Below are 16,464 nucleotides of genomic sequence, written 5' to 3'. Positions count from 1 at the left end.
AAATCCTTTTGTTTCATGTGACTGGAGTTCTTTGAGGTGATATTTAATTGTTTTGTAATTTTCCTATTATCCTTTGAACAAGTTTTGGAACTTAGAGTAGTAAAGTGGTAAACGAAAAATGAAAGCATTGTTGGATTGATTGGTTATTTAGACCTTACTGCTAAGTAATAAACAGAAAACTCTGTCACCCAGTGAGGCTGTGGGTTAGGAACTCCGCAGGATTAAGCGTGAAGTCCTCTGTATAAGAGGCTATAATGATATAGCCAGCAGTCCGGTTTCAGGTTATCAGTAGGAGCCTGGTGACAGTTTTCCACCTTGTGGAACAAAGCAAGGAGTGGAGCGGGAGGAAATTCAATAACTCGTTCCTTGGTGAACAGTGAGGAGTTGAGATTCCATCGAGTGTGAGGCTCCTTGCCTGCTCCCCATTCCTCCCCATTCCGTTCACGGAACCCTGGTTATCAACTGGCTCCTGTGGAAAAGCTTCTGGAGTGGAAAGGATTTGAAATAATTTCGGTTATTTTCTCATGTCCCCGCCTTCTCCTCTTTGACAGGCCTCCCACTCTCCCTCCTTTCAATGCAGAAATTAACTCTGCTAGAGCTGTAGTCCATGGCAAGGCCCCTAGGAGGCATGGCTGGCTTTCTTTGAGGTGTTTGTACACTTACTACCTGCTTTAAGAAGTTGAAGGTACTTAAGCCTATGCAGACAACTTATAAAAGAAAAACTCATGCAACTGGTGACACATTGTTTTACAAAAATGGTGTTCAAATTGAAATGCCTGGTATACCTTTAGCAGAGGTTCTAGTGGCCTTTGCTATAATAAATGACTTAATATTAGTTGCTATGAAGAGTATGATATTGATTTGTGCCGTTAGTCTCTTGCTGATTTGCTGAAGAACAAAAATGTATAATGCTAATGGAAATAAAGTACTTTACAAAACACTGCGCACGAATACTGGCACATGTCTTTGTAATAGAACAAGTGTCTAGTAAGCTTTTGAGTACAAATTTTCTTTATTCTCGTACAGATTATTTCAGTACAGATACTTAGAGTCCTGTTGAACTTGCTTTTACAGAGCAAAAAGCTGAATTGATGGTCTTGTGATGTATTAAATCTTCAGATACTGAATATGCACGAACAAATCCAACTTGGATGGGATGTGAAGCGTTTATAGTTTTGCACCACATTTCTAATTTTATTATCGCCTTATCTTGACTGGATATTATGTATAATTGCATTGTTTTAATATTTTAGTTCAAAGCCTTGCTATGATCTGCATGTGACCGAATAGATCTTACCGTCTGGAAGGAAAACAGTAATTTAAAGTTATTATAAGAAAAAATTACGTGAACCTATTTTGCCTGTAATATTTATATTGTAATAGCAAATGGTAGATTTTGTTCTAGTGTTGTTTATAAATTCTGGGATTAAAATTATCAAATTATGCTAAAATATTTTTGCCTAATTCATTCTCCTTCCTGTTCCCTGCTTTTTGGGGGAAGAATGATTTTTTTTTTTTTTTTTTTTTTTTTTGCGGTACGCGGGCCTCTCCCGTTGCGGAGCACAGGCTCCGGACGCGCAGGCTCAGCAGCCATGGCTCACGGGCCCAGCCGCTCCGCGGCACGTGGGATCTTCCCGGACCGGGGCACGAACCGGTGCCCCCTGCATTGGCAGGCGGACTCTTAACCACTGCGCCACCAGGGAAGCCCAAGAATGATATTTTATATTTTATTTCTCCTTAGTAATATTGTCCCAAAGATTTATTATGTCTACTATCTATTTTTGTTAAGCAAGTTTTGATACAAACAAGTATTTTAAATGTGTTTTAATATTGTGCATGTGCATGACATTTGCAGGCTTGGTTAGTATTTTAGCACCTCTAGTCCACAAACATAAAGAAAAAAAATTGTTTTATTGGTTTGAGCACCCGGATTGACCCCAGCAAGATTGAGATTGATCTGCTTTCTTTCAGCCTGTTAAATGCCAATCCAGTCGTCTGTAACAGTACTTAGTGTTTTTGTAATTTTTCTGTACATATTTTCTGTGTTTGTCCTATAAAACTTACCCATCACTTGAAAAGATTCTCCGTGCTTGATTTAGAGATGAAAACAACCACAACCACCTATTTGATTGCTTTTTGTTTTTAAAAATTGTCTCTACAGTTAATGTCGATGTTCTAATCACAGTTCTTTTTTGTAATCCTTATGAAAGGACTTTATATTTTACTAGGAAAAGATGATGAGACAGACTTCCATTTGAAATGTGTACCTGGACTAAAGAACACTTAGCTTTGGGGAATGGAAGTAGAAGAGGAAGGATGGGTCTTAATATTTGAATATTCCCACTGATTTTTAAGAAATATAATTAACCTACATCCCTCTGGTAATTAAACATTATTAAATAAGTTCTGGCATACCTTGTGGATACAAAGACATAAATTTAGCTTATTTCTGAGATTTTTTCTGTCTCAGGCATGAAGTAAAGAAGGCTTTTTCTTTACTTTCTGAGGGGTGGCTAGCAGGTCTTACTCAGGTTTTGTTTTGTTTCATTTTGTTTTGATTTTTGCTTGCTTGTTTTCTTTCTCCTAAAGCAAAGGTGAGTCTTCAAAATAAATAATATCAGAGTCAGAGCAACTAAACTAGGAGTGAAACTCTGAACCTGGGTGATGGGTAGAGGATTGGGCATTTATAGTCTTAATCTGAAGTGTCATGGTGCTTTTCATAAAATTCTTACATAAGGTTGAAAGTGACCACATAATTTGGGGTATAATCTATTTTATGGTATGATCAGGATCCTGAGACCATCCCAAGCTCTCCCATATAGAAGTTGGATGGGCACTTGGGACCGGAGGCCTTTCCCATTCCATTTCATCCCTTCTGTGTCCACTTCTATGGAGAAGATATTCAAGCATAGTGATTCTCAACAGGTGTGGAGTGAGAGGCAGGAGAGATGAGTTTCAAAAGGTGATTCTCCTAAACATTACTTCCTCCTCAACCAAGAATCTATAATCATTCACTTTGTAGTTGACATTAATTAGGTAGTAAAATACTGTTTTTTCGAAGGATTTTTCTAATGATGAATAAGCAACAAATTTACTGAAGCTGATTATTAGTTGGGAAGTCCAATGGAAAGAGGGGTGTTGGAAGGTCTGGCAGCTCTTTCTGCTTCACCACGCATTAGCCGTGACCCCAGAGAGATCCCTAAGCCTCTACATTTCCTTATGTATTTCACAGTTTCTATTTATGTGAAAGGAGAAGAATGAACAAATCTGTGTTGTTTTAAACCTTTTTGATAGTAAACTTCTATGTGAAATCTTAATCAGAGTTCCAAACTATAAAACATTTTAAAAAATTAAAAAATTTCTTTAGGCAGTTTAAATCTGTGTGTGCGTGTTTGAAAAATCATTTCTTGTGCATTGAAACCCTCATGCTCTTCATTTGTATTCTGACATTTGTCGTCGAAAACTAGTTAACTGTCTGTTCCCCAAAAGCCTCTTGCTCTAGCCAGTGGTTCCCCTCCTCCATGCTCCCCGCCACCACCACCAACACACGCAATGGTACAGGGCAGAGTTACAAACTTTACCTTGATAAACAGAATTCCTAAGTTCTGTTATCATGCAGAATGACTTTTAGTTTCTATATAACCCTTACCATTCTGTATGGCTACCTGTGAAATATATTCTACTTCTCCAGCAGATGACTGTGTTCTTAATAGAGCTTCAGAGTAGCTTGTACCTAGTAGAGTTCTAGCAGAGTGTGGGCTTTAAACGTATTGTCTGAAATGCTCCCCGTTTTGTGTGCTCCTCATTTTTTTAATTGGTTGTGTGGTGTTCCATTTTGTGGGTGGACCATGTTTTATTCAACAATTTTCCTGTTGATGGGCATTTGGGTTGTTTCCAGATTTTTAATATTATGGACAGGGCTGCAGTAAATAGACTTGTGCATATGTCTTTTCATTTTTTGATAGTGTATCTTGGCTGCATTCCAAGAGGTGAGATTGCTGAGTCCAAGGATAAATGTGTGTCTAATCGTTTGTTAGATATTGCCAAGTTCTTTGCCATAGAGGCTGTACCATTTTGCATTCTCAATGATGATGTATTTGAAGGCCTGTTTCTCTACATCATTTCCAAAAGAGTATACTGTCATGCTTTTGGAATGTTGTGACTCTGATAGATGAGAAGTGAAATGTCAGTGTTGTCTTATTTTGTATTTTTATTGTTAAGAATGAGTTTATCATCTTTTCCTATATGTGTCTTGTATTTCTTTTAAAGTAACAGTTCATGTCTCTGGCTCATTTTTATATGGGGTTGTTTGATTAAACGCTTTTGATATATGGTTCAAGTATTTCCTGGTTTGTTATTTTTCTTTTTACTTTGCTTATGATGTTTTTTTTTCCTCATCACCCAATTTATTGACCCTTTCTCGTATTGTTTCAGGATTTTGTGTCAAAATTATGGAGTTTTCCTTGCTATTGGAATTCCCCATATCATTTCCAGTTTTTTCCTTACGTGTCATTTGGAATTGGTCCTGCTTAAGTGTGTAAAAAATGGATATTATCTTTGTCCATATGGCTTTTTGTCTCCAAAGCACTGGGTAAGAAACTACCAAGTTTCTATGTGTAGTTTTGTCTGTTTTCTAGTTTGTTCCATTGGCCTGTAGATAATTCATATTTTAATATTTAGTAATTTTGGCTCAAGCCCTTCTTTTTGAGGCTTCTCCTGGCTGTTCTTGCTTGTTTGTTTTTCCAAATGAACTTTGTAATCAACCTATTTAGCTCTAGGAGGGGAAAAACCTGATGGCATTTTCATTGGGATTCCATCTAATTTATAAACAAACTTAGGGAGAACTGATTTTTTTATAATGTTGGATTTCTATCCAAGAATATAGAATGTCCTTTATTCAAGTCTACTTTTTTGTCATTCGGGAGATTTAAAATTTTCCTTGTGTAGTTTTGGACATGTATTAAGTTGTTGCTTAGGTAGTTAATTTTATTGTACTTCCATTATAACATTTAACTGGCTTTTGTCTGTATACGTGAATACTGTTGATTTCGTTAGTTACATAACCTGATACTATTATAAAAATTTCTTACTGATTTTATAAGTGTTTCCATTGATTCTTTGGGGTTTTTTCAGATATATATAATTATATCATTTGGAAATAGAGACAGTCTTCCCTCTTCTTTTTCAACTGCTATGCCTCTGACTGCTTTCTCCTATACAGTTGTATTAGCCAGTACCTCCAACACAATGTTAAATAGGGACTGTGATTATCAAAAAGATTTTATTATATAGTAATAATGAGTTTCTGTATTTTGAAGGTAGAAGTTTTTAGTTTGCAGTTGAAGCTATACCATTTGGCTGACTCATATTCTCCCAGTTGGTGGGATTTGTAGGACACCTATACACATAGTACCACTGGGAGTGGTGCCCTGCCTCAGATTACTGAGGGACTTCACCGGGAGAGTGTCTGTCTCTTTCAACTCCACTCGAAGATTTCTTTATTACCCCACCATCTCACTCTCCCTTCTCCCTACTAGTCAGGTGGTCTCATGACTTTGGGGAAGTAAATCTAGTTATTTTTCATCTAAAAATGGAGTACCTTTGAATCACAGATATGTATGTATCTACTGATTATGTATGTTTGTTCAAGACTATTGATTTTAAAGTCAACCTTTTTAGAAAACTCAACAAAAAATCAGCTGATATAAAAAAGATTTCTACATTGATAATATGGTAGGGTTTCACTTGAAGTATGCTAACGTTTCTAAAATTTAAATTTCCACCAAAAATACTTAATAGTGTTTTACTACTAAAAATGAGATACGATGATCTAATATGTCATCTGTCATCAAGTTTGCAGGAGGATAGCTTTGTCTCAGTAGTTATGTTGAATAATACAAAAGGAGAAAAAAATCAAATGCCTACTAAATCCAGGCAATGTGGTAGGTGCTTCTACATTTTCTTCAATTTCATTAGATTAAAATGTACTGATGAGTGATCTAAAAGGTATGCATTAAAAGGGAAGGTAAGAAAATCAAGACCATCTCCACATTTTCTGCTGTAGTTCTTAAAGTAGTTTTTTTTGTTTGTTTGTTTCTTTTTGGTTTTGTTCTTGTTTTTTAGTTAGAGAAAGAGGAAAGAAATCAAACCGCAGTTGTACCTTCAAGGATTGAAGACCCTTCCCTTTGTTTGAACCTTAATAGTGGAATCTTATATGCAGGAGAAAAAGTCACCCTCTAGTAGTTTATTGGAGATAAATGGAAAATTTAGGGGGTTAGTCTCTGATTGGTAATTAATCAGTTCCACACGGTTTTAAAAATATAATTGACATACAACAGGTATAAATAGGATACATAGGAAAAGGGGAAGAAGCAATTAATTCTGACTGAAAACTAAATTCATTAAAACATTCCAATTTCAAATTTCTTTACCAGGTTGGTGATCATTCTGCAGGTACTGTATCTCTTCATTAGAGTAATAGATTTTTCCCATTCTCAAAGAAATAACCCCATCTCTTGGTTTCATCAGAATAAACTTTTATCAGTCTGTCTCAAAATATAGCCAGCAAAAATGTAAAGCAGCGTTAAGTCATTTGACCAAATTGTATTGTGCACATACTCAAGAGTATGACATTGTTCTAGATGCTGGATATTAAAAAAAAAATGATATCCCATTTAACTCAGTGGTCTCCATCTCCACTTGGATGTTTGTAGCTACTTTAAACCTATCATCTTCATCTATAAATGTTCTTTTTTCTATTTTTTTCTATCACTCTTTGTCATTGCCACCCATTTTATTACATACATACGTATCTCCTAGCTAAATATGCACTAATTTTGGAAGTGTTCCTATAATCTTTTATGTGATGATTGACGGTTTATTAATGGATTAAAGACTAAAATATTTCTTTGGTTAAAAGCATTTTATTTTAAAAGATATCATGATTTTATTTTATTTTTATAATAGAAAATTTAATCATAATAACTAGATAATAATCACTATATGGAGAAAGCATCTCAATCAGCCTTGGTGTGGAACAGCACATTTCTATCAGTAATAGTGATTATACGGCGGGGGCAGGGTGAGTTGACGTTGATAGGATCTCTTTGGATGAAATATATCTCACTTCACCTGAGTTGGAGGTTTTGACTAGGAACTCTGAGACTCATTAGACTTGAGCAGTGCTTCCTAACCCGGAACAATTTTGCACACTCCCACCCCTACATTTGGCAACACTTGGAGGCATTTTTGTTTGTCCCAACATGCGGGAGGGTGTGATACTGGCATGGAGTGGCTTATCCAATGCAAAGTATCAGTAGTGATGAAGTTAAGAAACCCTGGGCTATAGTAATTAAAAACGGTAAATTTGTTTCCTTCTCTCCAGTTACATTTATAAGATTATATGCATATGCTTACGTGATTGGGGTTGATACAGCAGTTGAGTAGATAATATTTTTCAATGGTGTTTATATAAAATTAAATTACCTAGTATATTTTCTTTTGCATTTAGAATTTTCTGTTTCTTTTAAGAAAAACGGTTTTCTTTCTTTCTGCTCCGCGACTTGCGGCATCTTAGTTTCCCGACCAGGGATTGAACCCAGGCCTTTGGCAGTGAAAGCTCAGAACAGAGTCCTAACCATTGAACCTCCAGGGAATTCCCAGGAAAAACAGTTTTCTTAATATATACATTATATAATGTCTATGATAGACTTTTAGACTCTTAATAAGAGTATATAAAATAGATACCATACATAGGGCATATGCTAAAACTTCCTTTATGAACGCTCTGCATATTTAAATGATAAAAGATTAAAAAACAACTGGAAGTAAATGTCCTCCTCAGTCTATATATCACAGCCTATTTTTTATCTTTTCTCCCTCTTTCGTTCCCTTCCTCATTCAGTAGCTATTTATTCAGTGCTAAACATAGCTGTGGGCCCTGGGGAATATAATGACACACGAGGTGGTCATGGTCCCTGTCTTCATGGAGCTTATTGTCTCTTTTAGGAAGGCAGGTAACCAAATGAGCAATAAAACAGGGTGGTAAGAGCTATTATAGAGAGAGTTTACAACTGTGGGAATGGCCAGTGTAGCCAAGGGCAATGACGTGTCAACAGCTGGAAGATAATCACAGTATGTGGAAATGACAGGGGCTAATGTCAAAGAATGTATTTAGAAGGCAGTATTAAAACTTAAAAGGTTGGAGCAGTTTGAACTCTATGAAGTCATTTTAATTTTATATAAATTGAGAATTTCTTTTTATGCAGCGTAAGTAAATAAGAAGGATAAAGGGAACAGAATGACAATATCTTAATTAAATTTAATTGAGGTCACATATTTGTGTTGTTTTTGTCAAATATTTTGGTTCTACTTCTTTATTCATCAGAACTGTGATTTTTTTAATACTCATTACAAATACTCAAAAACTTATTACAGTATTGCTGGCACTATTTTTAGGTGCTGTGGAAGTCATAAAAGAGCTGAAAACGTGCAGGTATTTATAATATAGTTGTACATATGTTTCATATAACATTTAATGAAGCATTAATATATAAAGCACTTCTTAGAAAAGTGCTTGGTACATACCAAACATTTTATATTTTTATATATTGGCCTCTATTTTATTTTCATCACAGTTATTATTGTAAGTAAGGAGCATTTGAAAAGAATGTGTGAACCTGCCTGGTAACCTGTGGATATATACCTGTTTATGCTGAAAGAATTAAACATATTTTAACGATGTGCTGTGGAACCTTCCAGGCGAAATTAGTGGTGAGGGCGGAGTGGCTGCAGAATTAGATTTCCTGGATTCTCGTGACACCAGGTGGATCGGAATCATTCATTCAGCCTTTTGAAAGCACAGTTTTGTATTGTCGGCATTCTCTGCAAGAGTGGTTGATCTACTTTGTTAATCTTCTCAAGCTTCTTTAATGATAGTTTTTTGTTTTTTGGTTTTTTTTTTTTTTTAGTGATTCTGTAATTCCTTTCCTGGTTCTTTCCCACCCCCCAGCACCCACCGCCTGCTGCCAGACTAGGGGAAAAAAATGTGATTTGTAATCTCAGAGTGGCTGCTTAATTTTAAAACATATTTAAAATTTTGTTTTTGGTGGAATTAATTAAATAACGAAAGTTTATATTCTCCGTACATTGTAGTTTCTTTGCTATCTTAGTACTCATCTGACTCATTTTTCATTCTTTTTATAACTTTGTTTGCAAGTTAATTCTTTAAAAGCTCTGCCAGAGGCAATGATTGGTGCTCTTAGTTAATTCAACTTTCCATCCTCCTCTAAATCATTGGCTAGATATGAATAGTCTTTAAAATAAATTGTGAGATTTAATCAGTGTAATGTAGTAGAATAATGATGTGCATCTCTAGAGGCGTTCTACTCATTCCAGTGCAGGGATGTTTATATCTTCAGCAGTTTGATGCCATTTTATCATGTTTCCAGGCTGAAGTAAACATATTTCATGCGCCTGCTTACTTAGTTTTCTTTGAGGTCTAGCATTTTACTTCTTTCTTTATATTCCATGAATGAATATATAATTACAGTTTGAGACATGATTTGTGTGTCATTATGATAACGAAGTAACACAGTCTTCATAAAAATAAATATATGTAGTAAGCACTGCATTTTGATGTCCTTCGGGCTAAGGTCCAGGACCTTATTTTTTGTTCCCAAATGACCCAGTACCAAGCTCTTAGCAGGCACTTAACTGAGGAATAGACCTTTTATTTATTTACATTTATTTAAAAAATTTTTTTACTTTTTAAAAATTTATTTATTTTTTATTTTTGGCTGCGTTGGGTCTTAGTTGCAGCACGCGGGATCTTCATTGTGGAATTGCTCGGTCATTTGGTAAATGTGAGTGTAATTATAAAAAAAAAACTGCCAAACTGTTTTCCAAAGTAGCTGCAAAATTTTACGTTCCTGCCAGCAGTGAATGGTATTTCCTGTTGGTCTGCATCCTTACCAGCATGATATAGTCAGGCCTTTTTTTTTTTTAATTAAAAATGTTTTTTGAAAATTTTGGTCATTCTAAGACATGCGTAGTGATGTCTCATTGTGATTTTAATTTGCATTTCCCTAATGACTAGTGATGTTGAGCTTGTTTTCACATGATTATTTGCAATCCATATATCCTCTTTGGCGAAACGTCTGTTTAGGTCTTTTGTCCAAGTTTCTTTTTCTTTTAGGTTGCTTGTTTTCTTATCGTTGGGTCTTTAGAGTTCTTCGTATATACAGGTCCTTTAATAGATATGTAATCTTTTCAAATATTTTTCTTCAGTCTTTGGCTTGTCTTCATTTTCTTAACAGCATCATTTATAGAACAAAAGTTTTAAATTTTGATAAAGTCCAATTTATCAGTTATATCTTTCATGACTCACGCTTTTAGTCATCTAAAAACTCATTGGCAAGCCCAAAGTCACGCAGATGTTTACTTCCAGAAGTGTTACAGCTTTCCATTTATATTATGACTTGGTTTTTCCATTTGTTTGTTTATAAGTAGCATTCTTGCTTGTTTCATCCTTTTTAACATATAGCATATCTTCTACCATATGTTAACTTACTATCCATACTTAAAACAGCTTAAGGAGTTTTGCCTCTAGTCTCACAAGCCCTTGTTTATTTACTATCTATACTTATCACTTCTTAATGGGTTTCATCCATCCAAATGTTTTTCTTGTTATCTGTAGAAGAACTTAATATTCTCAATAATGAAGTCAGAGCATATCACAATATTTATCTAAGTTAATACTGTGAGAAATTATTGGCGTATCACAAATGCCTTTTGTGTGATCTTACTTCAGAATATTGCTACGAATTAAATGTGTCATCTACTAGGATAGTATTAAAATGAGTCCTGTGTCTTTATTTTCAAATCAATTATTCATTGTGTGTTAAGAGATTAAGGGGTCAAAAGCTTTCCTACTTATGTGTGTAGGATTGGCAATAACAGAAGTAATCATAAGATAAATTTGTTCTTTGAAATGTAAATATTCTGTTTTTGACTGCAAGTGGCTTATATATAAACAGATGTCCTAAGGTGTCTGCCAATGTAATTCTAAAAGGAGTGAAGCAGCGCTTAATAAAAGTTTAAAAAAAGACAACTAAATGAGTTCATGAAATAGAAAAAAAGGTCGAATGTTGAAGGTAGTAAGTACTTCTAGAGAAAAACATAATTTAATAAAATAAGCCAAAATTAGTAATAATAAAAGCAATGGTAATAGTATTAATGATATTAATAAAGCTGTTTATTGAGCACTTATTATATCCCAGGTGCTATACTAAGCTATACCACTTGTATCCATTATTGAATTTAATAGCTAATGTACCACTTTCTCATGTCTTGTTTTCATTGAGTTGCATACGAGGATACAAGGCAGCTTGGCTGAGTTGCCAGAAGTTATTACTTTTCACTGGTTGCCTTTTTGGGACTGTCTACAAGTATAGATCAAACTCTCTGCCTTCATAATTGACTTCAAACAGCTTCTTCTGGCTCTATACAAACTAAATTTCTGGACTGCGCTGACAATGAGAAAGAGAAGTTATAGGGTTACCCTTACTTGTCCTAAAATCTCAAGTCTTAAAGTTCTTGTTTACTGTCATTGCACGGCCACCAACCCTGGCAGTCTTGTGGTTATATTTACCACCTGTTGACCTGTTCTCTCCATGTACCATGCTGGAGCCTTAAAGAATAAAACACATTCCCTTCCTGCTTCATATTTTCTGTTAGCACCCTGTTTCTCATTGCCTTTAGGGCTCTCACCTTAACTGACCTTTTAGCCTCATTTTTGCCTCTCCACACACCTCGTATGCTTTCGCTACCCACTTCTGTAGCTACGTCAGGATCCTTTAGCATATTGTCCTGTCTTCCTTGAATTTTTTTTCACTTTTTGTCATTCCGTGGTAAATTCTCATATATACTTTAAGATGCAGCTCAAATGCCCCCTCTCCATGAGCTGCTTTCTGGCATGTGCTCTCTTCCTCGCCCCATCCCAAGCAGACTTAATTGATTTTTCTTCAGATGCCCACTGTGTTTTCACTTAAAAAATCTATGTTTTCCACAAAGCTCTACGTTTCTCTAAAGTCCTTGAGTTTTCCCCTTTTCATTTTTATCCCCTTTACCTAGTACAACCATCATTCCAAAAAAAAGTCGAAGACTCTTCCCTCCTTGTCCTTCCCTACGTTCAATGCCCCCCACCCAAAAAAACCTCTTGATTTTCTCCCCATTTATACCATCTTTATTTTTTTAAAAAATCTAGATCATTGGTTTTCAAACATTTGAAACAAAATGGTGTCCTTTCTTCAAATGAAAACTTGCATACACTGTGCTTGCGCACACACTCCCACAGATGAAAAGGTAAAGCTGGGGACTTTGGAGGCTCCGTTTTCCTCCTGGCACTTCTAGGGCACTTGTAAGAGCTCCAAGAAGTAAGGTCTGCTACTTTAGAAAGTAGAAAGTTTTGCACTGGCCTTGTTGCTATGTCTGTTTTTGAGTCCTTCCACATCATTCTTCATGTGGTTTCAGGAGCGATCTTTCTAAAACACAAATCAAATTATTACTCATGCTTATATTTTGCTAATGAGTCCCAATGGCCTCACCTCACATGTGAGCTTCTTGGGAGGTAAGGGTGTCTCCTTCACTTTGTGTCACCTGGTATGGCTAGTTCCTGGCACGGGCTTGGTATGTAGTAGCCTGGGTGTTGAAGAGAATGAGGGAACTTGGCACGGTTACCCATTTTCTTCATATTTGTGGCTTTGCTTTACTCAGATTGGCAGTGCCAGCCTCTTTCTTATTCAGATCCCTCCCATCTTTCAGGCCCAAATCTTCACTCCCTATTTCAAAGCTGTCCTTAGCTTTAGCAGCTTTTATCAGTTTACCTTTCTTTGATTTCTAAAGCAAGTTAATGTGATGATAAAGAACAACATGCTGATTTATTTAGTGCTCTTTTTTGTTACCGCGTGGTGGTATAACCTCTGTCTGGGTAATCCTAGCAACAACAACAAAAGCCATAAATGGTTTCAAAGGTACTTTCTTATCCAGGAGGATATACTTTACCCAGTTTTGAGATATATACTTTGGGTTTCTCAGTCAGCCAGAGGTCATTATTTTAAGTTTATGCTTCAGTACAGTTGTGTGTCAAGACAGATTTGCCTTTGTTTCTCAACATGTTGTAGGTTGAACAATAAATCTTCGTTTTATTGTGTCTTCTGAAACCAAAATTGCTGTTGAGTCAGCTCATAGCCTGCAAATCAAACAGAAATCTTTGAAAAAGTACATGCAATGAATTAAAAGCATTAGGTGTAATTTTTACCTTGGATGTGTTTCAGGTTCTTGTTGGGAAAGAGGAATAATAAAGCTTTATCCCCTTACATTAATATTCTATTGCTATAGTATACTTCCTAATTATGTTTTCTGTTCCTTGTGTATTTTTCAGTAAGTGTGTTTCCTCTGTTGCTTTCAGAATTGTTTATAATTGCATTTCATGTGAGAGCAGTTTTCTTAAAAAAAAAAAAAAGAAAGTGCTAACTAGGAAAAATGTATTTCATCCCATTAAAAATAACTATCAAAACTTATGTTACCAAATGACTATTATATTTGTATTCAGGCTTGAAGACATTTTCTTTATTTTTAACTATATTTTTCATTTCTCTAATTGCTCTGTGGCCTTTATTAAACTAACTTGTTTCTGATAAATTGAAATGATCTCTATTTAGATTTAGGGATAAATACCTTCGCCATTTCTTATAGGAAGGCTTTTCTCTGAGACATCTATAATGTTATATTTTATATTTTTGATGTTATTGGGGAAGGAAAAGTGGACACTGTGTCTTTAATGGAAAGCAAAAGGTTATCTTTCTCTGGCCTTTGTGTGTATGTGCTGATGTGGATGTAGGCAGCCAGACAGGCAATGTGTGCAGAGAGACTAGGGAACTGGCTGCGGATCGATAGACGTGGTGTGAAGTGAATTAATGCGAGGCAGACCGTCTGTCTGTCATAAGGATTGCGGGGAATGCGGAGCGATGTGGTCAGTCAATGAGGAGATCTGCTTCCAATAAATTCAAGCCTGCTGCCTGAAAATAAATTCTAGATATGCACCCCCTCCCTTCCTTATTGTGAAATTTTACTTTATTCAGAGTAAATGTGTGTATCAGATTCTTGCCTCATGTACTTTAATTGGACCACTGGAAAACCACAGTTGGGAAAAGCTGATGAAATAAAAATACCTGCTATTCTTTTAGATCCATTTTTCAATCTCAGTGGAAATCTATATTTTAATGGGAATCAGAAATATAACGTTTGTTAATATTTGTAAATATTCTGGTATACATTTTTCTTTCTGAGTCCTAGGAATATTGTTTAACACTTCCCTCTAATCGCCAATAAAATAGTAATGAATTTAAATGGTTTTATATTGCAGTACTGGTTAAAGTGCTGTGTTTTAAATGTTGTTCTATTAAAATTTAGTATTTAGTCTTTGATTGTTAAGTTAATCACGTGACCCTGAAGTCTTCTGAGTTCACATTATTAATCATTACTCAGATATTATTAGCCAATAGGAAAAAAATGTTTATAAAGGTATTGGGTTGACCAAGAATTTCCTTGGGATTTTTCCATAACAACGGAAACCCAATAATTTACAAGCTTTTGAAAGATAAATCTTATACTAATGGACCTGATTTTACAGATGGGAAGAGGCAAGTGCAGTTTCATCTCATTGATTTTGAAACCTGTATTTCCGTATTTACATTAAAAAATGTTTTTCTAAGGTGATTAAAAAAATTGCATACAAATGGGACAGTTGTCTATATACATCTCTCACAATGAATAGTGGTCTGAGTATTTAGAAATCTACATGGCGTGAAGATCTCATCATACTCTTCCCTGTCCTCTGTTTCTTACTTCTGCTGCTGCCACGGCCAAGCCTCCTTCCTTTCTCTGCTGTGTCCAAACTTACTGATAACAGTTTTCTCCTCCATTCCATTTTTTCCTTGGTCTCCTTCTGATTCACAGCATAGAACCCATTTATACCTATTGTCTGCATAATGTGTGTTCATTTTTTTTATTTCGTGAATCTGGATTTGGTTTTTTAAGTACCTCACATTTTCCCATGACTTCTTTGTATCTTTTTTTATTGTATCTCTTTGTTGCACCTTTTTATTGTATGTCTTTCACCAAAGCACACTTACTATTATTTTATAGTATATTTAAATAGCATAATTTGTGTCGTGGGATTGAAGGTGTTGAGTTCTATTCACGATGTATTTATTGAATCACTATTATTTTATAGTATATTTAAATAGCATAATTTGTGTCATGGGATTGAAGGTATTGAGTTCTATTCGCGATGTATTTATTGAATCTTTATGAGATGTTCTTTACTGCCAAGTATTTTGTGGATATTCAGAAAATGAATGTCTTAGATTTTATGGCACAGTTTGACAGATAAGATCACTTACATCAAGTACATAAGAAAATAGCAAAGAACTACCATATATTTAATTGACAGTGCTTATAATCTTGATTATCAATATGCAAGAAACTGAAGCCTCCATGTCGGTGTCCTAATATTTCTCAGGAATATTTCGTCATCTTACTGATAGTGGAGAGTGATGAGGTGACTTTTATGTTTCAAAAAAGTTTAGTTTTTTAATACCAGGAAGAAAGTGATACATTTTTTTTCTGGTCATTGTGTTTCATTGCAAATAGCATTGTATTGTGGCATAACCTCAATTCTTTTTAGTGACAGTGATGTAGTACCTTCTATTGTATCTTTTTTTTTTAAGTTAGGTTTATTGAGTATAATTTATATGTAGTAAAATTCACTCTTTTTAGTGTACAGTTCTGTGAATTTTTAACAAATGTAGATAGTCATATTTCTACTCCCAGGATTAAAATATAGATTATTTTCGTTATTCTAAAATAGTTGCTTAGACCATTTTGTAGTCAGCCTTCCTATCACACCCCTAGCCTCTGGCAATCACTGATTTGATTTGTATCCTATAGTTTTGCCTTATGCAGAATGTCTGCTGTCTATTATGTCTGCCTATTATAAGATAGTAATGTAGCATGTAACTAAAAACTGTGGAGATTAGAAATATGGAGGTTATGGCTGGGAATTTAAAAAAATATTTCTTTTTTTTTTGGCAGGTAATGATTACCATGCTTAGAAGGGTTAAATAATGGGTTTTGCTCATCTTTTACCATAACTTTATGGTCCAAAAGTTCAAAAGGAAATCTTCTATCATTTCCTTAAAACAAACTTATTAAAATCAGCTTTAAATGATCTGTGCCATTTGTATTTGATTGTAGTAATTTGGCCTTTCCATTCTCAGTATCTCTTACCTTTATATCTTCCAACAAAGGTTGGAATCTTAGGTATTTTGTTATCATGACAATGCCCAGTTAGACTTCAAGTTAAGATATTTTAGCTGATCCTTAAAAATGGAAATATAGAGA

The 16,464-nt window shown here is 35.0% G+C and overlaps 1 protein-coding gene across 6 annotated transcripts in view; it reads left to right on the top strand.

The window, feature by feature from the left end:
* The window catches only part of WDR7 (WD repeat domain 7), a 383,698-nt gene that overhangs the window by 141,788 nt on the left and 225,446 nt on the right, over positions 1–16,464 (top strand). The gene's annotated exons all lie outside the window — the stretch shown is intronic.

This window comes from Leucopleurus acutus, assembly GCF_964270905.1.
Source record: "Leucopleurus acutus genome assembly, chromosome: 13".
NCBI lineage: Eukaryota > Metazoa > Chordata > Mammalia > Artiodactyla > Delphinidae > Leucopleurus > Leucopleurus acutus.
Note: the sequence above shows the minus strand (reverse complement) of the source record. Positions and strands in the feature narration are given on the sequence as shown.